This window comes from Phascolarctos cinereus, unplaced genomic scaffold (assembly GCF_003287225.1).
Source record: "Phascolarctos cinereus isolate Bilbo 61053 unplaced genomic scaffold, phaCin_HiC Scaffold_4;HRSCAF=312, whole genome shotgun sequence".
Taxonomy (NCBI): Eukaryota; Metazoa; Chordata; class Mammalia; order Diprotodontia; family Phascolarctidae; genus Phascolarctos; species Phascolarctos cinereus.
In genome coordinates, this window is record NW_027555847.1 from 712,785,534 (window position 1) to 712,812,843 (window position 27,310).

General features: G+C 46.9%; 1 protein-coding gene and 1 long non-coding RNA gene across 2 annotated transcripts in view; one reads left to right on the forward strand and one right to left on the reverse strand.

Moving 5' to 3' along the window:
- The window catches only part of KIAA1671 (KIAA1671 ortholog), a 217,808-nt gene that overhangs the window by 101,075 nt on the left and 89,423 nt on the right, over positions 1-27,310 (forward strand).
- LOC144457139 (uncharacterized) lies at positions 7,348-23,490 on the reverse strand. Its single transcript, XR_013486497.1, has 3 exons — positions 23,339-23,490; positions 10,449-10,542; positions 7,348-8,135 (listed from the first exon to the last, which is right to left on the reverse strand). It is a non-coding gene; the product is annotated as an uncharacterized LOC144457139 (long non-coding RNA).

Genomic DNA, 27,310 nt, shown 5'->3' on the forward strand with positions numbered 1-27,310 from the left:
ACACAGTGCGATGGTCCGGGGCACCTCCCCTCCACACACAGTGCGATGGTCCGGGGCACCCCCCTTTCATACCCAATTTGATGAGAAAAAGCGGTTAGAACTTTGACTTGACACTTAGTAAAGGTTGCCAACCCCACCCTTGGCTGGAAGTCAGAGTTCATGAAGGGATATGATGTGATAATAAAATATAATGTAACATAATGGCTGGAAAAGCAGGGTTGCAGGATCATTGGTCTAGAGCTGGTCCGGACCTACGAGGCCATCTGGTTTAAGCCTATCACTTTTGCAGATGACAAAAACTGAGGTTGAAATTCCAGCTGTGCCGTATTGTTCCTGAGTGACCTTGGATGGTCACTTCCTCTCACCTGTGAAATGAGAAGGTTGGACCAGATGGCTTTCTAAGGTTTCATCCAGTTCTGAATATGGGGTTTTATTGTCCTGTGATCTCTTAGAGCCTCAGTTTCCTCATCTGTAAAATGAGGGAGTTGGAACAGATGATCTCTAAGATCCTAGGGCTAAATAAATCTGTGGTCCTCTGAGCCTTTCCTTTCGGGAGAAAGATGAGGATGAGAAATGGGGTTTGAATTTAACCTTGTCTCTGTTGATGGGATTTTCTTAATTTCTGCATCAACTTTAGGTCTCCCTCCCGCCTCCCCTCAGGGCTTGTGGAAGGGAAGGTGCTTGAAAGTCTAATCAGGAGATGAGGCCTCTCTTCCTCTGCTCTTTGGGGCTGGGAGGAGGGCCCCTTCGCCATCTCTGGCTCCGGAAATCGTGGGGAGCGTTGACTGGGGACAATGAGGAAATCCTATCGAGGAGTCTCTGGTTTCAGCGCCTGCAGATGGCACACGCCTCCCTCCCACCCCAGGGTGTCTGAGGAGAAACAGAAATCGTCGGGCTACAATGAGGCATGTTCTCTGGAGGCACTGGGGCTCTCAGCCATCCGGGGAATTGGCGCTATATGATCTCCTTTGGGGGCCCCACTTGACACTTTGAGCTGAGGAGGCATGGAGGAGATCCAGGCCTCCAGTTACCCGAAGGACAGATAGGGCGAGGAAGGAGGAAAGAGAAACCTTCTCGGGGTAGATGCACTCAGCCATCCCCATCACTTCCCATCCTGGGCTCCAGGGTGAGCCTGGGCATGGTGGCTCATCTCGGCTCAGGGGTGCCCTCTGGTGGAGGCCTTGAGCCTCTGCAGGGTCTTTCTGCACAGAAAGGCTGAAATGGGATTCAGATGCGGGAAGCAGAAGCTTGTGAGCTGGAAAGGAAACTTAGCAGCCATTTATTTGGTCCAGTGCCAGATCAGGAAACTGAGACCCAGAGAGGGAAGTGACTTTAATTTTTAGCTAGAGTTCAGAGGCCTTTTAAGATGAGGAAACTAAGGCCCAAAGGGTTAAGTGTCTTTGATTTGTTGATCAAGAACAGGAAAGTTCTTAGAGGCCATTAAGCCCATTTTACAGTTGAGTAAACTGAGGCCTAGAGATCAGTTCAGTGTTTGGTGCTGGGAAGCCAGCCGTGGACTCTATGTCTCTATCTTCCTTGGGCTTACTTCTCCAGGACGGAGTCATAGAGAGTAGAATATAAGCTTCTTGAGGACAAGGATTATTTTATTATTGTCTTTGTATCCTAAGCACATACTAGGTGCCTTGTATACAGTAGGTGTTTAATAAATGGCTTTCTTGCCTTGTATATTTTTATATGCATACTGTGGAAAATCAACATATTTGCAGTCAAAGAACCTGGATTCAACTTACCACCAGTGCAGCCTTAGGTAATTTGCCTCTGTTTCCTAGTCTGTAAAATGAGGGAATTGGACAAGGTGGCCTTGGACACCCTGGCTAGCTCGCCATCTCTAGTCACCTGATCCAACAGGCAGATATTGCATCCTCCTCACGCCTCTAGATGGAATGAAGCTGGAACAGAGGACCATAGAGCTAGAGCAAGAAGGGACCTTAGAGGACACTGAGTCCAACCCTTTCATTTAACAGAGAAGGAAACTGAGGCTCAGAGGTGAAACTACTCCACCAGAATTACACAGTGTCTAAGGCGAAATTCGAACTCAGGTCTTCTAAACACCGAAATCCCTAGGGTGATCTATCACACTCCCTAGCTGCTGTGGCACAGTGGGTAGAGCACGGGGCCTAGAGGCAGGAAGACTCATCTTCCTGAGTTCAAATTTGGCCTCAGATTCTAGCTGTGTGTGACCCATTAAATGACCAAGTCACTTCACCCTGTTTGCCTCAGTTTCCTCATCTGTAAAACAACCTCGAGAAGGAAATGGCAAACCACTCTAGTATCTCTGCCAATAAACCCCTCAATGGGGTCAAATATGACTGAAATGATTGAACAACAACAATATTGCCACCCACTCTGCCCTGGGAAAATACATAAAATGAGCACTAGACAAATAGACTTTTAGGTTCCTTCCTCGAGGCCCCCCCTTTGTATTTTCTTAGAGTCCTTTGTCTAGACCTTTTCTTGGTCTACCACACTCAGACCTGAATCACTCTTTTGTATGTATACCGTTTGATAATTGTGGTCTGGAAGCTCTCAGAGGCCAAGGATTCTGGTTATTTATTTATTTCTTCATCTTTCTCTTAACCAATATTTTTTTTTTAATTAAACTTTTTTTTTCAAATGAAGACCCACTCCCTCCTGCTTCTCTTTCTGCTCCATTGAGAAAGCAAGAAAAACAAAATCCGCTATCATAATCGTATAGTCAAACAAAGCAAATGCCCAAATTGGCCCCATCCAAAAAAAAAAAGTCTCGAACTATACTCTAAGTGAGGGCTTGGGCAGCCTGTTTCATCAGGAGTCCTCTGGAATCATGGTCCTGAGCCAATATTTATTAAGCCCCTACCATATGCCAGGCCCTGGCCAGGTCCTGGGTGTACCAAGGCAAAAGTGAAGCAGTCTGTGCTCTTAAGGAACTCCCATTCTACTGGGGGTACAGCATGTGCCCGCATAAACAAATGTAGGATGTACGCGAACAAAATGGAGTGATTGGGGAATCAAGAAGGTGTGTTGAAAAGAGCTGGAACCTCAGCTAACACTTGAGGGAACCTAGGGGCTACAAGCAGTGGAAATGGGGAGGCAGAGTATTCAGTCAGTCAGTCAGTCAACAAGCATTATTTATTAAGTGCCTGCTGTGGGCCAGTGTTGGGGATACAAGGAAAGACAAAGAGAGGGGAAGCACAAGGTGGAGTGCTAAGTTTGGGGAAGACTCCAAAGACCAATTTGGCTGAAAGGTAGAGGACAGGAAGGGACGTAACATGGGAAAGTAGGGTCATAGAATCATAAGTTTACAACTGGAAGCGACTTCAGAGAATTCTACTTCCCTCATTTTACAGATGAGGAAATCAAGGATGTGGTGATGACTTGTCCAAGGTCACACAAGTAATGACAGAGACAGGGTTTGAACTCAGGTCATCTGCCTTCAAATAAGCAGGAGCCAGGTTGTGGAGGACTTTAACTTTCATTTGGAGATTTTCGGGGGAAGAGGTGGGCGGGAAAGGAAAGAAACAAGCATTTACTAAGCATCTGCTCTGTGCCAGCCATGGTACTAATTGCTTTCCAGATGTTATCTCATTTAATCCTCAGAACTACCCCGGAGGTAAGTGCTGTTGTTATCCTCATTTTACAGTTGAGGAAACTGAGGCACAGTGAGGTAAAGAGATTTCCCAGGGCCACACAGCTAGGAAATGTCTGAGGCCATATTTGGACTCAGGCCTTCCTGACGTAGGCCTGGCATTCTATCCAATATGGCAGCTCACATGGGGATGGGAAGTGGGGTAGTTGGAAAAATAATCCGTGATATAATTTGGTCAGAGTCCAGTGGCCTCTTGGGGATTGCTCCTCGTGCTGTGACTTGGTGGGTGCTGTGAAATCCCACCCGGAAAAGTCCCCCTGGTTGGTCCATTACTGGTTGTCTCAATTTCCACCCTGAGCCAATTCAGACATGTGTTAATAACTGTTCTTACGGCCCATTTAAAAAACTGCTTGTCTGTCTAGGGAGGGCCCATGATGTAGACAGCCAGGAAGACCTGGTTCACCTTTCAGTTGCTCTAGGCCTTTGGCTAAGAGAATAAGCCTTATATATAGGCAGGGGTAGGGAAACCTGCCTATATATCTATATATATATTTATATATTTTTTTAAATTTTAAATCCTTTTATTTATTTTATTTAATTCTTTTATTAAAAGGATTTGTTCTGTAAAATTTGGATTCAGTCAAAAGGCTGCACGTCAGGACCTAGAAGGCCACGTGTGGCCTCAAGTCCGAAGGTTCCCACCCCTGACATAAAGCATAGAGAAGGTGCCCCTTCCCCAAGAACTTCCTCAGCCCAGTGAAACCACACATCTACTTCCTAGCCCTTTCTTTCTCTAAGTAACATGAGTATGAATGAAATTAGGCCGAGGAGGCTGGTAGGAAAGGGGAAGCAGGTTTGGCATGAAGAGTCCCCTCCCCCACCCATCCCTTTACAAAGGTCAGCTCTGTTGGACTGCTTGGGTGTTGAAATCAGAAAGAGACCCAAGCAAGACCCTTCACTCCCTACCTTCTTGCTCTGGGACCAACTGGGAGAGACAGATGGGTATATCTTGGCCCAGAGTCAGCAGGTGACTCAGTTTACCACCTGCTGCCCCCCTACCTTTTTTTTTTTTTAACCAGGCCTGGGAACTAGATTGGGAGGAGGGCCTGGGGAGGGTGGACTTGATCATGAGTGGGCCTGGCTTGGATTCAGAAGAGACCAATTGGCTTAAGCCCAGGTTTGGAGCCCTAAGAATCCTGAAGCTTGGGCCTTGGGCCCAGAGCCTTAACATTTCAGGTTTGGCCAGTCCTTCCTGTTCCCACGGTGTGCATCCCCAGCTACTCTCCACGTGCCCACAAATGCTCTTTTTTGTCCTTTTTTCCTCCGTGGCTATTTCTTTTTTTTCTTTAGTGAAGACAATCAGGATCTTCCTTTTCCTCCCTGGAAATCACAGAACCCAAAGACTGCTCTGAGAGGCTTCATTGAAGAGTCCATTTGGGCTCCTTAGTAGACTTGGAGCAAGTCAAGGTGACTCAAGACCGGTTTCTGCCTGGCTTCGGCAAATACCCCCAGGAATGGGTGTGGAGAGGATGAGATTTCTAAAGTAAAGACTGGTTTCCTTTTGGCATAGTGGGAAGAACCCAGGCCTGTGAGTGTGTGTGTGTGTGTGGGGGGGGGGTCCAGGGCCTGGCTGTTGTTCACCCAGATCAGAAGGTCAAGGCATTCTTCCTTTCTGGGCATCCCATTTCCCATCTACAAGATGGTTGGGTTGGACACAATGATCATCAAGGTCACTTTTGGCTCTGATAACGCTATATTCTTCATTCTAGATCTTTCCCACCTTTGTCATTCAGTGTTCTAAGGACCCTTCCAAGCTCTGGGCCCCTCCCCATTCTAACATTCAGTTCCGACTCTCAGTTTTCCAGGTCTTTCCAGCATTTTGTATTCTAAGCTCTAAAGTCTCTCCTGATTCTGTGATTCCACATTCTAAGGTATCTGCCTTCGATACCTTAGAATACATCAGATGCATTAGATGCCTTAGAGCTAGAACTGTCCTCCCCCTCTCCTTCTGCCCCATCCCATGAAGTTAGGAGTTCCGTGGCTGAGGGGCTGGTAGTGACAAGATCTCAGCAGTCAGGGCTGCAGGAGACCCTCCCATGGGTCAGCCCCCCACCAGGATGTTCATGGGACGTTGGACCGTCTCAGGAACCCTGAGCTGCTGGATGGCGTGGCTGCCTTCCCTCGATTGATTATGTCCAGTTCAGGCTGGCCCTGGCTTGTGCTGTCTGCCCCACTCGATGGGTTCCCCCAGGGCAGAGATCGTCTTTTGCCTTGTATCCCCAGCACTTAGCATAATGCCTGTCATATGGTGGGTGCTTAATAAATGCCTACTGACTGATTTCTAACCCAACTATGAGGAAACCAGAGCCCAGAGTGACTTGCCCAAGGTCATACAGATAGTAAGAGGCAGAGCTGGGGTCATTGAGCTGGAAGGGACCTTAGAAACCATCTGGTCCAACCCACTCATTTTACAGATGAGGAAACTGAGGCCCAGAGAGGGGTCTGACCCCCAAACAGAGAGTGGAAGGTTAGTCTGCCTGGCTAGAAACCCGGCTCCACCGCCTCCAAATCCCTCTTCATGTTCTGCCTAGAGCCCTGTGCTGTAGAGCGCCTTGGAATCATTCACCTGTGGTGGTCAGCATCTCAGAAATGTCCCGAGGGACTTTGGCATGTCTTACCGAAAGTGCGCCGACCAGGGGAGCCGTGCCGGTGAGCCAGGCCAGGGAGCCAGGCCGGTGAGCCGTGCCCGTCCTCCCCGTCCTCAGGTCGGAGAGGACTTGTGGAGGCCTGCTTCCATCCGTGGTGGGCTGTCACGTTTCTCACTGCTGTGATTACTGTTTACATATGCATACAGTTTGTATAATATGTAATATATGATCACATCTAATGTATATATAATATATTAGATGTGATCATATATTACATATTATACAAATACATATACATAAACATGTGTAAAACAATAGCATGACAAAAACATATACAAACACATAATGTATAATATATAACATGCATGACATACTGCATAGCATATTACATTATATTTGGGGTCACAAAGAATCAGATACAGCAGGGCAACAACATATATATATATCCATACACACACATATGCATACTCACACTCTACATGCACACATATATACATATATGTGTATATGTGTATACACACATATACACAGATGTACATGTACACACACGTGCATGTTACACACATCCATACATGCATCCATACATGAAAATGCAGCTGGCATTTAGAACCGAGGAAGAGTTCTAAGGGATTGAAGTTATTATTCTCCCAGAGGACATGACAGCAAAGTTCTAAATCCTCCTAGAAATCCTGCCTTTTGTTCTCATGTCACCTTCCTTTCTGACTCTGTTAATTACTCTGTGTGACCTTAGGTAAGTCACTTAACCTTTCTGGGCCTCAGTTTCCTCATTTGAAAAAATGAAAGGTACTGGATGGGATGACCCCTGAGGTCCCGTCCACCTTGGAATCTTTGAGCCTACAATCAAATGACCTGTGCTTTTATCAGTTTAGAAAATGTCCAATGTAGAAAATTCCATCTATAGATGAATATTGGCAAAGTTCCTCAGTAATTTATAATCTCAGAAAATCGTCTGGGGCAATGAGAGGTCTTGCCCAATGTCAATCAGCCAACCAACAAGCACTTATTAATTGATTAATTAATTAGTTGTACAGTTAGCAAGTCAATCAGCATTTATTAGACACCGCTTAATGTGTATCAAGTAAATAAGCATTTATTAAACACCAGTTGGTACACGTCAAGGCAACCAGCATTTATTAAATACCAGTTGGTACATGTCAAGGCAACCAGCATTTATTAAACACCAGTTGGTACACATCAAGGCAACATTTATTAAACACCAGTTAGTTTATGCCAAGGCTGCAAGCATTTATTAAGCACCTACTATGTTCTACATCCCTGTATTGTAAGCACCAGGGATACAAAGAAAGGTAAAAATCATTTAGATAGGATTTAATGCAGGCTATATTAACTCCAAAGCTATCCCCCACCCACTATGTTATGCTATCTCTATTACCATTTTTTAGATGTTTGTAAAGTTTGATCTCTTTCCTTGGAAAGATCAAAGTCTTGTAAACCAATTATTGGTTGGTTTGGGGAGGAGATGTCCCCCAGAGAGAGAGACAGACAGACAGACAGATACTTCTGGGGTGGCCATAGCATAGTGGAGTGGTGGGAGCAGGTGAGGGAGGGCAACCCGTCAGAGGCCTTTTACAGCTAGGGTTGTTGGCCCCCTGGCCTGGGGATTTGCCAGGGCAGCCCCACGCCCCTTTATGTGGACCAGAGGGAGTAGGCGGTGGTGTTTCTGAGGTCGTCCCTCCTGGCTTTCACAGGCTTCCGGGGGCTCAATCAGGCCTCTTTGTTTGAAGTTGGCTGTGTTTTCTGAACGAAGCCTGCGCAGGGCTCATCTGATTTCTGGGCGGCCAGGTGATCTCTGGAGGGAGGGGCATTGTTTGAGCCGGTGTCTTTGTCAGCGGTGAAGTCGGCTCTTCCTACTCGTCTGCCTAAAGAGGAGGCGGAGAATGTCACCTTTTCTGAAAAAAGTGGGGTGAGCTGAGAAATGGATGGAAGTTAGAAGGCAGAAGACCTGGGTTCTGTGATCCCACGTGCCGAGGTTTAGAACTGGAGCGCGTCTTAGAACAGAGAATACTGGAGCTACAGAACCCACTATCGAAGCTGGGAGGGGCTTCAGAGCATAGGATGTCAGTCTATCAGTCCGAAGCATTTATTACTGCATGCCGAACCCCATTGATACAAAGAAAGGTAAAAACCTTAAAATGAAGCGTGCCAACGGGTGAGTAAATCCAGAGGGTGAGAAGGGCCTGGACATAAGCACAATGAATGAGATGGGGCTGCACGTGGGATCTTATTGGCAGAAGAAACTTCTGATGCCGGTGGGCACTTCCTGGGAGAATTGCCTGGGGGCGCTCAGGTGACTTTCCCAGACTCTCTTGGCTGGTATATGTTAAGGCAGGATTTAAACCAGTCTTCCTGAGGAAGAAGGAACACCAGGTTGGAAAAAATCAAATAGGAGCCCTTTGATAAAATAAAGAATGCCACACTATCTACATTTATTAAGCACCTACTGTATGCAGAACTCTATGGTAGGTGCTGGGGCAGAGGCAGCGTTAAGTTAAGAGACTGATTCTGCTCTTCTGCAACTTATAAAGTCTGACAGGTGTCAGTGTGACTAAGACCCAACTATGAGGGGCAAGAGACTTGTCTTAGAAAAGGATAATTGGATTGGATGATTTCTGACATTCCCTGTTCCAAGGCCCCTCCCAGCCCTGACATTTTCTGTTCTAAGGCTCCTCCCAGCCCTGACATTCCCCTGTTCTGAGGCCCCTCCCAGCCCTGACATTTCTGTTCTAAGCCCCCTTTCAGCCCTGACATTCCCCTGTTCTGAGGCCCCTCCCAGCCCTGACATTTCTGTTCTAAGCCCCCTTTCAGCCCTGACATTCACTGTTCTAAGGCCCCTCCCAGCTCTGATATCCCTTGTTCTAAGACCCCTCTCAGCTCTGACATTCTGTGTTCTAGGGTCCTTTCTGGCACTAACACTTTATGTTTCCTGTTCTAAGGGCTCTGCCAGCTTTAATGTTCTTGTGTGTGTGTGTGTGTGTTCTATGTTCTAAAGTTCCTTCCAGTGCCCCTCTTAGGTGTTCTAAGGCACCTTCCAATTTTACTGTTTTCACTTCTAGGGGGAGCTAGATGGTGAAGTGAATAGAGCCCTGGGATCTGGAATCAGGAAGGCCTGAGTTCAGATATGGCCCCAGACAGTTATTAGCTGTGTAACCCTGTGCAGGTCAATCAGTCAATCAACAAACATTTATTAAGCACCTACGCTGTGTGCCAGGCTGTGCTAGACCTCTGCCCGCCTCAGTTTTCTCGTCTATAAAATGGGCGTAATAGTAGCATCTACCTTCAGGGGTTATGTTGATGAGGTGACATTTTTAAGGTGCTTAGTATGCTGGGTAGCACATAGTAGGTGCTACATACATGTTAGCTGTTATTGCTGTCGTTAGGGCTGAAGACCCCTTCCAGCTCATACATTCTGTGGGCTGCCCCGCTGGGACAGTTTGTGGTTCTAGATTCAGATGGGAGAGGGGCATGGGTAGGAACGTAGGGGATGCGGTAATTAGGGCCTCCTTCCCCTCCTCCCGGCCCCTGCCTTCTACACAGGTTTTCTGGTGGGCTAGAAGGCCCCAGAAGAGGAGTGAGGCCTGTTTGGAGTAGCTCCCCAGGCCAGTCAGTCATCTGTTTGGACAGAGATTTGACTTGTAGGGTGCTGGGAAGGCAGCTAGGGGGCGCCATGGTGCACAGAGCGCTAGGCTTGGAGTCAGGAAGACTCTTCTTCCTGAGTTCAAATCTGGACTTAGACATTTAACTACTGTGTGACCCTGGGCAAGTCACTTCACCTTGTTTGCCTCAGTTTCCTTGTCTGGTAAAATGAGCTAGAGAAGGGAATGGCAAACACTCCAGTGTCTCTGCCAAGAAAACCCCCAGTGGGGTCACAGAGAGTCAGACAAGACTGAAATGACAGGACACCAAGGGGACGTTCGCCCTTGGCCTTAGATCCCACCTTCGGCCGCACGTTTCTCCCAGAAGCCTTCCCTGATTGCCCTTGGTCTGACCTGGGCCTCAGCTGGCCTTTTGCTTGTCCCTTGTCTCTTACAGGCATCTGTGCTCCTGTGTGAAAGCCCCACTCTAGCCTCCACACCCTGTGAGGGCAGGGGCTCTGTCTGCTGTCCACGGGTCTGTGCCCCACAGAGCTGTATAAACTGGAGCACTGGCTCTGAAGTCAGAGGCTCTGACATTACCTTTGTGATCTTGGACAAGTCACCTATTCCCTGGGGCTCTGTCAAATGGGACCACTGGACTGGGTGATTGGCTTGTGACCTCATTGCAGGGATTCTTGACATTGTGTGTGTGTGTGTGTGTGTGTGTGTGTGTGTGTGTGGTGAGAGAGAGAGAGAGAGAGAGAGAGAGAGAGAGAGAGAGAGAGAATTTGGTTACCACTTACTGAAATCAAGCATTTCCTCCAATTATGAACGTAGACAAGAAGCCCATAGGAATATGAACAGGTGACTGTCACCAAGAGAAATTACCAACAGTTTCTGATCACATTACACTTGTTGAAAATGTCTCTTCAAAATATCGATTATGTTCTGTCACTTGGAAATTAGTGCCAGAGCCCACGTGACACAGGCCCTCTTCCTGTCTGCAGACTCAGTTCCATAGAGTTGGTTTCCTTTGCAATTCTCCATATTTTGTTTGATGCACTTAAAAACACCATTTGGGAAAGAGTTGGGGGGGGGTGTTACACACACACACACACACACACACACACACACTCACATACACCTTACACCAAGTGAATGCTTGTTGAATTGAATTCAGTAAAGGCCCCTGAGGGTATAGGAAAGCTCATTACCTCATTATCACCTATTATCCAATTAGTGAAAGGGAGAGGGTACTAATGAGGGAACTGGGAGTGGAGAGGAAAGAAGCTGAGACAGGAAAAATTTCCCACTGAAGAAGGTGAATTTAGGTCAGAGGGCCCTTGTTCACTTTCCTTTCCCCACCATGAGCTCCTCGGGGACTATTTCCCTTGTGTCTTTGTATACTCAGCTCTTTGCACAGTGAACATGGTAGGTGTTTCAGTTGAGTCTAACTCTTCATGATCCCATTTGGGGTTTTCTTGGCAGAGATACTGGAGTGGTTTGCCATTTCCTTCTCCAGCTCATTTGCCAGATGAGGAAACTGAGGCAAACAGGGTTAAGTGACTTGCCCAGTATCTGAGGTTGGATTTGAACTCAGGTCTTTCTGACTCTAGGCCTGGTACTCTGTGCACTATGGCACCACCCAGCTGCCCCTAGATAGGGGCTTAGTAACACTGAAATAACCAACCTGCACTTGGAGGAAGATAATAGCTTCCATTTACAATAGGGTGATTTACTTTACAAATTCTATTTCCTGCTCTAACTCTGGGTTGTAGGCACAGCATATAATTCCCATTTTATAGATGAGGACACCAAAGGGCAGGAGGACAGGAAATGACTTTTTGCCCAAGTGACAGAGCAAGAATTTGAATCCCAGTCTTTATTGGATCATAGATTTTGACCTGGGGGGTAGGGGAGGGTGTATGTGGTCGGAACTCTTCATTTTACAGATGAAGTACTGAAGCCCAGAGAAGTTAAACGATGTGCTCATGTGCTCACAAGTAATAAACAGTCAGAGCTGGGATTTGAACCCAGGTCCCTTGACTCCAAATCCAACATTCTGTCAACTGTGCCCTGCTTTTTTCCCATCTTAACTACAGATGTTGTCTTTCCCTCTTCCACTACTGTACTCCTAATTGACCTCCCTTGTCTCTTGGTCCTCTTCAAATTTAAAGCATGAGCCTGATCGTGTCACTCACTTAGGAAGCTCCCCATTGCCTCATCTCTTCTTCTCTGGCATTCAAAGCCCTTCACATTCCATCTGCAGCCTGCCTACCCTTTCCTGTATTACTTGTCATCATTTCCTTTCTCTTAACATCCATGCCTCCCTGACGTTCAGCTCAGTTACCATCTCCCAAGAAAAGACTTTCCTGACTGGCCCAGTTGTATTCTTTTGCATTTACTCTTGTAAAGGTATAAGTTGGTACCATCCAAAATAGTTTGTTTTATGTCCACAAAATTAAAAAATGAATAAACCACAAAAAACCAGCACAATGCCTGGTACGTAGCAAGTGCTATTATTATTATTATTATTATCATTACTATTACTATTCCTAGTTCCTAGGGTTGTCTTGCGTGTCAAATTAGGTAATAATTTTAAAGCCCTTAGCCCAATGCCTAACACACATTTAAGTGCCACATAAATGATAGCTCTTATTATTGTGGCCGTTGGCTTCACATGGACTCAACTGATTCCCTGCGGTCAGTCACCAGGTGTTTCCTGTATGAAGTTGTCAGCTTTCATGCAGAGACCCAGAGTCCCTGTGATTCTTCCCCAAGGGTTAAGAATTTATTCACACCTAACTTACTTTTGATCAAATGATTCACTAGCGATGTCTCAGCCTTCTGTGATTAATTGGGAGTGGGCAAGGAATGGAGGGAGGTAGTGGTGGTGGTGAGAAGGATTAGGAGGAATGAAGACAGAGGAAGACAGGGTGGGAAATTATGATCAGGTGGAATGGAAGACACTACAGTACAGTGGAAAGTGTCAAACTTAAAGTCAGAGACTCTGGGTTTGAATCCTGACTCATCCATTTTGTGTATATTTTTATTGACAAGTCACTTAAACTCTGGGTTCTCAGACCTGTTTGGTTCCTCCTGAGTCTGCGATTCCTGTTTGTTTGGGGGTGGCAGGATTGTGGGTGATGGGGAGTATGGTCATCCCTTTGGGTAGCTGACATGGACAGAAGGTCAAGGTCAGAGCTGTTGACAAGTTGATGAACTAGAGTTGAATTTGGCCTTAACATCACCTTCTAGTCTTGGGCTCTGTAAAGGCCATCACTGTTTTACATGCTGGGAAACTAAGGTGCAGGGAGATTCTGCCACTTTTCTATGGTCACTCATTTGGAAAGAGCCAGGGTCCTAGCTGGGCTTGAGCCCGGGACCTCTGACTCCCAAGCCTGGTGCGCTTTCCACCATGTCCTTCTGTATAGAAGATATTCCAGTTGTAGTGCTCAGAAACTGCCACCAGGGGGCAGGATTGAGGTCACCAATTTTTCTATATCAGGACTGAGTTACTGGTTTCAAAGTATTTATTTACATAAGAGGATTTTCGTCCAGAGGCCCCACGATACACCACGCTTTTGAAAAGCAGAGTGTTTGACCATAATTTCACTTAGTACATATTTTTCACTTTCATTCTTTTCCTCTTAGTCTCTTTTCTGACTTTTAATAAAAACATTTTGAATTGAAATTTTTTTGTTGTTCATTTACTGCAGTCATGTCCAACTCATCGTGACCCTATTTAGGGTTCTCTTGGCAGAGATACTGGAGTGGTTTGCCATTTCCTTCTCCAGCCCATTTGATGGATGAGGAAACCGAGGCAAACAGGGTGAAGTGACTTGTCCGGGGTCACAGCTAGTAAGTGTCTCAGGCTGGATTTGAACTCAGGAAGATGAGTCTTCCTGACTCCCAAGCCTGGCATTCTCTGTTCTATGACGCTCCCTAGCTGCCCTAGTGGTGGTGCTGGACCTTTAATCAATTGATCAGTCAATGAACAAACCTTTATTTAGCACCTGCTACAGGCCAGATACAAAAAGAAGAAAAAGACAGTCCCTGCCCTCAGGGAGCTCACCGTCTAATGGAGGAGAAAACAAAAATAAACAGATAAATTAGATTCAGGATAAACAGGAGATAATTAATGGAGGGGAGCATGGGAAAAGGCAGGTTTTTAACTCCAGGGCAACACCCTTCTCTGCCTGATTTATCTTCATAGCTTGCTAGCACCAAGCCAGGGTCCTGCCCTTAATAAACATTTATGGTTCCCTGCAACACTTGTGGAAGTCACCATTGCAGTTTAGAATCTGGTGCAGTGGAAAGGCGCTGGGCTGGGAATCAGAGGACCTGGGTTTGAATCCAGCCCTCTGTTCCTTATTTCCCTTGTGTGACTTTGGTCAGGTCTGGCCTTCAGTTTCTTTGTAACATCTGGGGTTGGGCTAGATGACCTCTCACGGCTTTAAATCTGTGTTCCTAGTAGAGGAAACCGCAGCCTCCTTCCAAGCCCAGCTCAGATAGCACCTCCCACATGAGCCCTTTCCTGATCCTCCCCTAGATCTAAGGACTCTCTTACAGGGCATATTCTTGTCTTTGTAGCTACCTCTAGCCTCTAGCTCACAGCAGGCACTTAATAAATGCACGCCAATCGAATTGGATTTGTCTGAATGACTGAACGGCCCAAGACTTAAAGCATAAAGTATTTTACGATGACTATTAACTGCCCTTTGCTCCCTTAAGAGGTAGATGTAGGACCCTGGCTAAGTCATTTGCCGTCTCTGAGCTTCATTTCTCTCCTGTGTGAGATGAGAGCAGTCACACTAGTGCTCCTGCTGTACAGGGTGGTCCAGGGCTGGGATTGGAGGCGGGAGAAGCGTGGGGTCTGATTCTGCTTCTGGCGGTTGGTTGCTGTGTGACCCTGGGCAAACCCCTTGCTTTCTCTGAGGCTCGTTTTCCTCTTCCACAAAAGGAGGCTGTCAGTAGGCATAAACTCCTGTGAGGGTTGCTGGGAGGATCAAAGGGAGTCGTTTGCACAGAAAGCTTTATTGACCTTAAAGACAGATGTGTGAGCTGTCCTCATTTGGCCAGACCCATCCTCTCCAGGGATGCTGCTAACTATGCTTGGTGACTCTCTGGAGATCCGAGCAGTTGTCTGACCTTGAGCCACCTGTGGAGGAGGGGGCTCCCCATGCGTCCTGGGTTGGGGCTCCCCTGGCGTGGAGGGAAGATGGGATCTCAAAGCCAATCCTCCTGATTTCTGGGAGGCTCGTGTTTACTGCCTGAAAGTGGAGTTGGCCCATCTGTCTATATCTAGTGCTCAATTGGAGCTGGGAAGAGTAACTTAGGGGCAGGCTGCTCTATTAGCAGAAAAGTCTCTGGTGGCTGGAAGCCTGGGGAATTACTAGAGGAATTCATGCTGCTTCTATTCCCATGAAAATATATAGGCTGCCCGGAGCTGACAGTAGATCAGAGAGTGAGCTATCACTGTGTCTGATGACCTCTTGGTGCCTAACGTGGAAACTCTGAGCTCCAGGACCCAGAGGCACTGAGACTCTCAGAGATGAGAGGGGCCATAGAACAGGGAAGGTCAGAGCTGGGAGGGCCCTTAGAACAGGAGATGTCAGAGATGAGAGGGCCCTTAGAACAGGAGATGTCAGAGATGAGAGGGGCCTCAGAACAGGGGGATGTCAGGGCTGGGAGGGGCCTCAGAACAGGAGATGTCAGAGATGAGAGGAGCAATGTCAGAGCTGGGAGGGTTTGTAGGCATCGGAGAACATAGAATATCAGACTAGAGCTCACATAGTCCAATCTCATGTTACAGTAAACTGAGGCCCAGAGGGAAGGTGGTTTCCCACAGGTCACACAGCTAGCTAGTTCTTCCCTGGGGCGATGCCTCTGGTAGTGACAACAATGGTGACACCCGCCACAGCCACAGTAATAATCACCACAGTAGATGTCCAGAGTGCTTTGCATCATTCATCTCTTCAGCTCCCCATTGGTTGCCTCCCAGGTGAATCCTCCTCCCTCCACTGGCTGTTGGCAGGATTCTCTCTGAATTTTTCAGTGCCGCTCCACTTAATTATTCAGCTCCCTGGGCTGGGTGGTGTGCTCCTGGGAGCAGCTCCAGCAGGTTCCTGGCAGAGCCTTTGGGGATGGGACGTGTGGGGGGGGTGTTCTGGCTTCTTTCCAAAGAGCCCAGTAACTGGAGGGAGGGAGTGGGGTGTAGGGAGGGGTCCTGAGGAGCTTCCTGGGAGAGTTGGGGCCAGGGGGACTGAAGGGGCCTTCAGCTGTCTGGAAAGAAGCTCTAGTACAGTGCCTGGCACACAGCAGGTGCTTAATAAATGCTTAGCGATTGACCCAAGGACCCTGGCTGAGTCAGATGATGGAGCCAGGTCTCTACTCTCGCTTTTTTATTCCAGCCCCCATGTCTGACTGTCTGTCTTGTGCCATGGGTCAAACAGTCTCATCCCATAAAGAACTTTTATTCTGTCAAGTGAAAGGGCACTGGAGTCAGGGGAGACCTGGGTTCAAATCCCACCTAAGATACCTAGATGTGTGACCCAACCTCTCTGTGCCTCAGTTTCTTCATCTGTAAAATGAAGGGTTGAAATTGATGGCTCCAAGGTCCATTCCAACTATCTTTTCCAGGTCTCTGCAATCCTATGTATACGCATAAAAATGCGAAACATGTTCAAAGTATGTCTACAAAGTGTAATAAATAAATACAATAAATATAGGGATAGGGACTAGGCCTGTGATTTCATTAGTCTGGGGAATTCCCCATAAGAAATCTCCCTCCACTAGTACAGATTGCTTTCTGCTCTGCAGCTTAGCCTCAGAATTGCCCAAAACCCAGTGTGGTAGTGTGACATCACCAATGGCAGAATTTGAACCCAGGTCAAGGCCAATTACCTATTCATTATCAGCTGCTGCTGCCTGTCTGTGAGAAATAAATACAATGTAATTGGGGGAGGGAGGACTGAGAAGGATTTTGTGTAGCATGAGATAGGAAAAGTGCCAGTGGAAACCAGGCCAAGATGGTGATGGGCAACTACGAAGAAATACTTCTTCAAATGGAGAGAAATCCATTGTTCTTCATTTCCTAGTAAGACCAGATTTCAAGGTCTTCTAGTACATCTGGAGGAGAGAGCTGACTGCGAAATCAACCATGAAATGGGGGAGCCTTCTAATGGTCCTTGGAGCATTTGCTCATTTATAAAATGGGGATGATTGGATCAGTAACACCCACCTCCTGGGGTGTTTAAGGTTCTTTCCAGCTGCAGATCTATGAACTTCTAATCAGTGCTTCTTAAACTGTGGGCCACAACCCCATGGTTGTGGCCCACAGTTTGAGAGGGAGCTCACAGTCTAATGGAGAGTCAACTTACCAACAGTTCTGTTCGTTTAAGATATGTGCAGGGTAAATCGGAGGGTGTATGTGTGTCTAGATGCGGATAGGGCAGAAATTGAGGGTGTGCGTGTGTGTGTGTGTGTGTGTGTGTGTTCTTATCTGCCCATCTGTGGTGTGGAACTGACAAAGCCTTTCAGGGGTGTTGTTCCCCTCCCCTCTCTCCTTCCAGTTTATCAGTGCCCTTCCTAACATGCCATCCCTAGAGCTAGATGCCCAGATGATAATCTGAGCAGGGGGGAGTAGAGAGGGTTCATTGCCTCCCCAATCCTAAACAATAATGCCTCTCTTTTAATGTAGCCCAAGGGGACATTAATTTTTCTGGCTGCCATTATCTAGTCTAGCCTTTTCATTTTATAGATGGGGAAGTTGATACTGAGCTGAGCAGGGGCAGTGAGTTGGTGATGGTCTTATATAGCAAATTAGTAGCAGAGCTAAGATTCGAACCCAGCTCCCCTGACTCTTTTTGTTGTTGAGTTGTTTCAGTCATGTCTGACTCTTCATGACCCTGTTTGGGGTTTTCTTGGCAAAGTTACTGTAGCGGTTCACCATTTCCTTCTCCAGCTCATTTTACAGATGAAGAAACTGAGGCCAGGAGGGTTAAGTGACTTGCCCTGGGTCACACAGCTGGTGCGGAGCTGAGGCTGGATTTGAACTCCAGTCTTTCTGACTCCAAGGCCAGTGCTCTCTGCACTGTGGTGCCACCTAACTGCCCTGGCTCTTAGTTCAGTGTTTTTTCCACTGTGCCCTGCTAAGCAGATGTAAGAGATGTGTTGAATTATTTCTTTTAAAAAATGCATTTTATGTGCATACTCTTTGACCCAGCAATAGCACTTCTAGGGCTATATCCCAAAGAGATCAAACAAATGGGAAAAGGACCCACACGTACAAAAATATTCATAGCAGCTCTTTTTGTGGTGGCAAAGAATTGGAAATTGAGAGGATGCCCATCCATTGGGGAATGGCTGAGCAAGTTGTGGTATATGAATGTAATGGAATACTATTGTTCTATAAGAAATGATGAACAGGCTGACTTCAGAAAAACCTGGAAAGACCTGTGTGGTCTGATGCTGAGTGAAGTGAGCAGAACCAGGAGAACATTGTACACAATGACAGCCACCTTGTGAGATAGACTTAACCCTCCCCAGCAATACAAGGATCTAAGACATCTCCAGAGGCCTCGTGATGGAAAATGCTGTCCACATCCAAAGACAGAACTGTGGAAGTTGAATTGCTTTTTTTTCCTCTTCTGTTGAGTTTTGTTTCCTCTTTCTGATGGTTCCTCCTACTGGTTTTAATTTTTACTTATAACATCACTAATGTGAAAATATGTTTAATAGGAATTGTATATGTATAGCCTATATCAGATTTTGTGCCATCTTGGGGAGGGTGGTGGGGAGGAAGGGGGAGAAAAATTTTAAACTCAAAAGCATATGGAAGTGATTGTTGATAAATCAAAATAAATTAATAAAATTCAAAAAAAGGAAAAAAATTAAAAATGCATTTTATTGCTGCTTTTGCTCTTTACATCACAGATATCCTTGGGAAAAAGGTCCTCCCTCCCACCCTCTTGAACTTACCCCCATGTACACAAGAAAAACAAAAGCAATTCAGCAAAAACTCCAGGCACAGTGATCTCATGTATTGGTGTATATACACTATTCTGCCATAGTAGACCCCCACCTCTCTGCCATTCAGAGGAAGACACATCTCATCACCTGCTCTCTGAGACCAACATTAGTTTGCTATTACTCGAAATTTAACTTCCTTTTAGTCATCTTTTTCATTTATAATGTCTCATTTTATACATTGTTTTTCTGTCTCTCATTTGTGCGCCCACCACTGTGCTAGGTGGTAGCCTGACATGAGAATATGCCTGCCTTCAAGGAGCTTACATAATGCTGGGGGGTGGGGTTGGGGATACAAATACTAAGCAGAAAGTATGTACAAAGCAAAGTCAAAGGAATTTCAGGGGAGGCCGAGGGAGCACCAGGAGCCTTGAAGCATCTGGACTGGTCTTATGGAGAAGGAGAAGGTACTGAGCTGAACTTTGAAGGGAGATAGGAATTATCAAAGGTGGATGTGAAGACAGAGTGTCTTCCTGGCATGAGGCACAGCCTTGCAGAGTCACACAGGCAGGAGATGGGAAGTCATTTACAGGGAGTGCCTTGTAACCCTGTTTGGTAGTTTGAGAAAGGAGAGTGATGTGAAGTCAGGCTGGAAAGATAGGTTGGGGCCAGGATAGGAAAAGTTTTCAGTGCCACACAGAGGGAAGAGTTTTTGTTTTATACTCCGAGTAATAAGGAGGCCCTGAAACTTGTCGAGTGGAGAGTAACACGGCCAGGTCTGGGTTTTAGGGATGTCAGTTTGGGAGGTGTGTGGATGGAGATAGAGGGGAACCAGTGAAAACAGAAAGACCTTATTAGGAGGTAACTACAAGTTAAGAGATGATGAGGGCCTGAATGGGGGGAGGGTGGCCCTGAGAGAAGAGACAGATGTGCAAGAGTTCATTAGGTAGAGTCAACACGCCTTGGTGACATATTGGCCATAGGAGGTGAGGAGGTGCCCCCCCCCAGGGGTTTCCACCCTAGATCACAGAACAGAGAACATCCAACCTGGAATAAACATTAGAACATGGAATATTCAGGCTACAAGGGGCCTTAGAACAGAATGCCAGAGCTGGGAGGGACCTTAGGACAGGGAATATTAGATCTTCATAGCTGATGAAAGCAGTTTACAAATGTTTATGCCCTCACAACAGGCCTCTGAGGTACCGTATGACAAGTTCTGGGGTTCGAGGACCTGATTTCAAATCTCACCCTTGTAGTTTATGACCAGAGTGGCTTTGTCAAGTTTGTTCACCAACTTGGCCTTAGTTTCTCCACTTGTAAAATGAGGCCTTTGAGGTCCCTTCCAGCTCTGTATCTGTGACCCCATGATCCTCATAGGGCAGATGAAGAAACTGAGGTTAAGTGACATGTCCATCCATGGTCCCCCAGCTTTGATCCCCAGACTTTTTGGTTTTGATACCTCTCCTTAGAATTACAGGATGTAGACCGTCAGGCCTAGAGATGGTCTGTATCATAGGATAAGAACAGACTTTGAGGGTCGTTCAGTCATTTTAAAGATGAGGTAAATGATCTTCAGGGAAGTTAAATGACTTGTCCAGGGTCACTTAGTAACTATCTTAGGTGGGGTTCAAACCCACTCTATCTACCAAAGTCACACTACCTCTATGTCTCAGCCATATTCTTTCATTTTACAGATTAGGGAAACTGAGGCCCAGAGCATAGCAGCATTTGCTCAGTGTTATACAGTGAGCTAGAATAAAACCCAGACTTCTGGGTGCTAAGCTCAGTAAGCCTTCCAACACACTGAGCTGTATCTATGGCCATTGTAGTAGTAGTAGTAATGTTAAATGTCTTTAAAGGAGATGCTGGGTATATGTGGTAATTGCCTGTGAATCAGGTGCCCCAAATCCCCATCTGCTCCCAGTCCCCCCCAGGCTTTACTGAGCAAATGGGAGCTGAGAGTCCTGAAGGGCTTTCCCTAGCTTGTTGGCCTCCTGGGTGGTGGTTCAGATGGAGTGGGGTTGGGGGAGGGGATGACAATTGGGAGAAGAGGTAACTGGGCTTCCCCCTCCCCCTCCCCCAAGTGTGCTCCCTGGCATCTCCAGCCAGGGTCTAAACAAACTTTCCCCTCCCCCAGCTCCCCCTCTTCCCCCTTCCAGGATCAGAGCTCATCCTGAGGCTCCAGCCCTGGATCACTATGTTTGAGAGTCTCAGAGGCCCCCCAGTCCAGGCATCAGAAATCCCAGGCCCCTCCTGGGTTCTTCTCTGGGTTCCATATTCTCTGGCATAGTTGTTACTCCTCCTGGGAAGGCAGGGCTCTGGGAGGGCGGCTGCCTTCTCCAGCCCCCAGCCCTCTTCTCAGCCCTGTTAAAGGGGCAGGGCTGGGACTGTACCTTCCAGCCTGCCCTGCTCACCCACTCAATTATTCATGTTCCCTTTAACTTGACTCTGCCTGCAATTTGACGTGTGTGAGAGGAAGAAAAGCCGGCCCCCGGCTTCTCTCTGGAGATGATCCTGGCTTAGCTTTGGGCTCTGCCAGTCATGGAGTACTACTACTGTCCTGGACTCCTCAAAATCCTTTGCTACCTTTGGGTGAGTGGGGCCCCCAGAACTTTTTCCTGGGCCCTGGGGGGAGGTGACCACAAAACTACTACTCTTGTCCTGAGATGGCCTCTGTTGGCTTCAGTGTGGGGAGGAGACTGTGGAACCACAGGCAGGCTTGATGGATCTGGGCTCGTGGGTACGGGGCATCCCTTCCTCAGAGCATAGAGCAGCCCCCTTCCCCTGACTTAGCTCTCCGGACTCCTGTTATAACTGTCAGTCAAGTAATTGACAAACATTTCTTCAGATTTTATAACGGGAGTCTTAAGAATAGAGATTGTCCCATCCTTTGCCTTCATCTTCATCGCCCAGCCTCCTAGTGTCTGGACATACTTGATAAATACTCATTGATTCGCTGTTTGGTGTGCCGAGTACTGGGGACAGAACGAAAGAAGAAACTTTAGGGAGTTTATGTTCTGTGGGGGAAGGGGCTCCCCTTAGCCCTTTCTCAAAGCACTTATGTTTCATAGAGCCACCCCAGGCTCTGGGCAGGGGGCTTCCTTTGGTTTTATTGACCTTTTGGAGATCTGCGCAATGTCAGGACAGTGACACACAGGACGTGACCACACTGATCCCTTGATGGGGGACAGTAGAAAGAGGGTCAGTGACTTGGCTGAGGAAGAGTCAGGAGTGAACCTAGGTCCTCATTAACTTCTCTGGGGTCTCAGTTTCCCCCTCTGTAAAATGAGGGGATTTGACTACATACCCTCCAAGGTCCCTTTCAGGAGAGACTGAGCAGTAAGAGACCTGGGTTCTGGTCCTGTCTCAGCCATTGCTGGCCGTAGACGAGTCATTTCTTCTCTAAGCCTCAATTTCCTCCTCTGTAAAATGAGGGGATTGGATTTGATTGTAATGACCCACCCAGCTCAAAGGGCCTGAGACTTCTCTGGAATATTATGATATTCTCTTGCCCTGAAACTAGATGAAGTCATTGATGGTGATGGGTTTCCTCAGGTGCTGTGGACCAAGAGGTTCTTGAAAATGATGGCTGACCATTTAGCAAGTGAATTTTCTCCCCCCCCCCCCAAATGTCTGGAAAGCTGCTGGCAGGTCAGACTTTGGAGGGGCTGAGAGGGTGAGTCATGGAGTCAGGAAGACCTGAGTTCAGATCCTACTGCTGATGCTTATTAGCTATGTGGCCCTGGGCAGGTCACTCACTTCTCAGTGTCTCCGTTTTCTTATCAGTAAAATGGGGTTGGTAATATCACCTACTCCCTAAGGACCAAATGAGCTAATATGTTTGTAAAGCACTTTATAAACCTCAGTGAGCTACAAAGAGGAGTCATGACTGCCGTTCTTAATCTTGAATTATCGGCACCCTGTAGTAGGAAGGCGGAGTTGGGTAATCAGAATCTGGGATGGTTTAATTGGAGGGGTTTGGGGGAGAGCTCAAGCAAGTCACTGCTTTTACTCTGCTGTCTTGGCTCTGCCCCCGGGATGGTTTAATTAGGCCTGTTTTTCTTTTGGAGCCTTCCTTTAGGGATGGCTATGGATAGATTCACATATTTTTTGAAGTTAATGCTAATAATCTCCCACCCTCCATTGTTTCATTTGAGGACACCTTCTTCCTCTCTCCCCTTCTCTCCCTCATCCTGGCCTCCCAGCAATTCTGGCATGGCATAGGTTGTTTTATATAATATATATATATATACACACACACACACACACACACACACACACACACACACACATATACATATATACACATATATGTATGTATGTGTGTGCGTGTGTATATGTATATATGTATTTCAATATATAATTATATAATATATAATACAATTCAATATATAATCCATATATATATATATATATATATATATATATATATATATATATATGTATTTATGTATTTCCAAATAAGTGACTTAAAATTAATATTGCTTTGAGAGCCCCTTGAGGAGTTCCTGGCTTACCTTAAAGGAGTGCCTCCTGACATTTGGAGCTATTTGGGTGTGGAATGAGCAGCTTCAGGGATGGCTGGTCTTCTCTTCCCTTCACTGGAGGTCTTCAGACAAGAGCTGGAAGTCCACTTGTCTGGGAGGCCGAAGAGTGATATGGGTTTAGGTTTGAGTTAGACTAGGTCGTCTCTGAGTTCCCTTCCTGCTCTGAAAGTCTGTGGTTTCCATTTTTTTTTATTGTTCATTTTTTTAAGTCGTGTCTGACTCTTCATGACCCCATTTGGGGTTTTCTTAGCAAAGATACTGGAGTGGTTTGCCATTTCCTTCTCCAGCTCATTTTACAGATGAGGAAACTGAAGCAAACAGGGTGAAGTGACTTGGGCAGAGTCACATAGCTATTAAGTGTCTACAGCCAGATTTGAACTCAGGAAGATGAGTCTTCCTGACTTCAGACCCAGCGTTCTATCTACTGTGACATCTGGCTGCCAGGTTTCCATGTTATAGATGTGGAAACTGAGAGCTAGAAAAGTTAAGTGATTTGGACGAGATTTGAACACAACACCTTTGACTTCAAATCCATAGATTTTCCCACTGGTCATAACTAGCAGAGTCAGGACTCCCGTCCAGCTCTTCTGAATCTCTGTAAGGCCATCCTGGGGAGTTTAGAGGCATCAGCCCATGTTGGAGAGGAGCAGACGGTTATGGTTGGTCTGAGCAGATGAAGGGTCAAGTTCCAGAGGTCAGGTAGCAGGGATCCCAGAGTTTGAACCTGTGCAGCAAGAACTGAGATTATGGTGCCAGGGATCAGGGCTAACCCTTCCTTTGATGGAGCCAGCTGACATGGCAAGGTTTGCCCAGTAGCACACACACAGCTGGTCGGCAGCAGGGCTGGGATGGGGCACTGGCTGAGGAGTGTGGGGTGTGCTCTCATCTCCTCTGCTGCTCTGCCTCCACTTGCCTTCCAATCTGTCCTTCAAGGCCCAAATCTGATTCCTTGTCCAGAGAGCCTTCTCTGATTTCCCTTTCCCACCTCCAAGCTGGAAGTAATCTCTGCCTGCTCAGAATTCTCAGGGGTCATTTTTTCAACCTGTCATTTATACTCTGCCTTTTGTACAATCAGTGAGACAACATTTACAAAGCACTCAGCACAGTGTCTGGTACACAGTAGTCACTTAATAAATGCTTACTTCTTTCCCCTCCCTTCTCTTTCCCTCCCCCCCATAGGATTATAGGCTTACAGCTCCAGAGCTGGAAAGGACCTTAGGGCCCTTCTAATCATAGAATCACAGATTTCAAAGGTTGGAAGGGTCGTTGGAGGCCATCTGGCCAGCCATCTCTCACAAGAGATCAGACCATGGAGGTTAAGTGATTTACCCAAGGTCATATAGTCACACTGAAGACAGTGACAGAACTAGGGTTGTTCAGCTTAATTCAATTCTGCAACCCCTTATTAAGCACCTGCTGTGTACCTTGCCCAGAATAAATGGTTCTAGAAGTGAATTAAGTTGAATGCTACAAGATGGAGCATGAAAGTGAAATACGACATAGACTGTGTGGGGCAGTAGTGGACTGGATTCAAGCCTTGCCTTGGGCACAAGCTGGCTCCCTCATGACCACAGGGGAGGTTCCTGACCTCTCAGGGCCCCAGGCTGCTCCCCAGGACTTAGAGTCATAGGGGAGGAGAGGTGTGCGATGCACCCTGAAGGAGGCAGGTTCTGTACTTCGAAGTCAACACTCCCATAAAGTCATTGATCCGACTCTTCTCCCCATCCAGAAAAAATACGTAAGGGGCTTTACTAGGGACACCAACATTAGAAATGGTACATCCTCTCCCCGCTCCCACCCCAAGGAATTTACACTCTACTGGAAGAATAGGACATGCATGCATGCATATATGTATGTGTATATACATGTGCACAGGCACACATATACACATATGTGTATATCCACACATGCAATATACATACATATATATGCTATATATAAGATATCTATACTTATGCTCATATCTGTATCTATCCATATCCATCTGTCTATCTATATCTATTTATCTGTCTATCTATATTTGTCTGTCTATCCATCCATCCATCTATCTGTCTGTCTATCTATCTCCTGTATTGCTACAAGCCCTAAGGAATTGCCTAGGACATTGAGAAGTTAAGTCACTTACTTGTGGTCATCATTGAGCTGGTTTGTGGCCAAGGTAGGGCTTGAACCCAGTACTTCCTGATTCCCCATATCTATATCTAGACAGATCTGTACACACACACACACACACACACACACACACAGAGTAATTAGGGCAAGGGAAAGGCCAAATGTTTGAGGAATATTTGAGGCAGGACAGGATGTGCTCAGCATGGGGAGGGCTGGTGTGAAGACAGAGAGCTATGAAGGCTTTATAGAGGAGGTGCTGCCTGGTCTTGGCCTTGAAGGGGAAGGATTTTAACAGGTGGTAATAAGGGATGGCGTTCTACTCATGAGGTATGGTCTTCACATAAAATCGTGGAGGTGGGAGACTGCAGGATGTTGCTCCATGTGGCTAGAGATTAGAGTGTGTGAGGAGGACTGAAATAAGCTGCAAAATTGGGGATGGGATAGGGCTTGAACCTCGGGCCAAGGAATTTTTGTTTTCTTTTAGAGACCTCAGGGGCTCACTAAAGATTTTGAGAAGGGACCTCCCAGATCAGCCCTGAGCCTTAGGAAGGCTACTTAGGTAGGGAGGATTGGACTGAGAGCCTTGAGGCAGGGAGGCTCATTAGGGGGCCATTGCAGCAGTCCAGGTGAGAGCTAATAAGGACCGAAGTAGAATGGAGGCTGCAAGGGGAGAGAGGCAAGAGACATGACATAATCAGGAAGTGGAGGATGAGAGAGAAGGAAGTCAGAGTGACTCTTCCACTTAGCTCTGGCCAGAGCAGGAAGGCCCTCAGGCCTCTGGGCCCAGCCGCAGCCTGCGCTGAATCAGGGCTGATGGTGAAGGAAGATGTCTTTCTCAACAAATGACTTCTGTTGCTGAGCCTTTCTGGTCAAAATCCTGGAGAAGCTCATGGTTTCTGGGGTCATGAGACCGGCAGCAGCTTGCTCCTGCCCAGTGAAGGCTGTTCTTGGAGATAATGTTTCTCTTTCAGATCATTAGTAACAGTATCTGGGAGGAGAAGGTGCCAGTCCTGGGCTTCAGTTACTGAAGGCTAGTTTGTAACCAAGATAGTCAGTGGGACTCACTGTTTGCAAAGCCTTTTCCTGGTTTTCAAGTTAATTCGTCAAGGCCATGGGGATGTTTTGGCCTCGGTTTGAAAAGGGAGAGAATGTATGTGAATGTGTGTGGGGGTGAGGTATGAGAGGTTCCAGGGTTCAAATAGAATTGAGGAATTTCATTCCTTTGCTGCTTCAGTAAATATTAAGTAATTTGGGGGTTGGGCAAATGTTGGCCTGGGCAAAGAGTGAAGGGATCAGGAAACCTGGATTGGAGTCCTGGTCTGGCAGTGATATGTCACATGACCTAGGCCCTCTGTGGTCCTCAGTTTCCCCCTCTATAAAATGGGGAGGGGAAGAGATGATCTCTCAAATCTCTTCCCACTCCATTATTCTAAGGTCCTTCTCAGCTCTAGCAAGGTCTTTCTCATCTTTGACATTCCCAGTTCTAAGGCTCCTCGCAGCCCTGACATCCCCTGTTCTAAACCCCTCCCAGCTCTGACACCCCCTGTTCTAAGGCCCCTCCCGGCTCTGACATTTTCTGTTCTAAGCCCCCTCCCAACTCTGACATCCCTTGTTCTAAGCCCCTCCCAGCTCTGACATTCCTTGTTCTAAGACCCCTCCCAGCTCTGACATCCCATGTTCTAAGCCCACTCCCAGCTCTGACATCCCTTGTTCTAAGGCCCTTCCCAGTTCTGACATTCTGTGTTCTAAGTCCCCTCCCAGCGCTGACATTCCTTGTTCTAAGGCCCCTCATAGCTCTTCCTGTAGGTTCAGGACCTTTGGCTTAGAGCC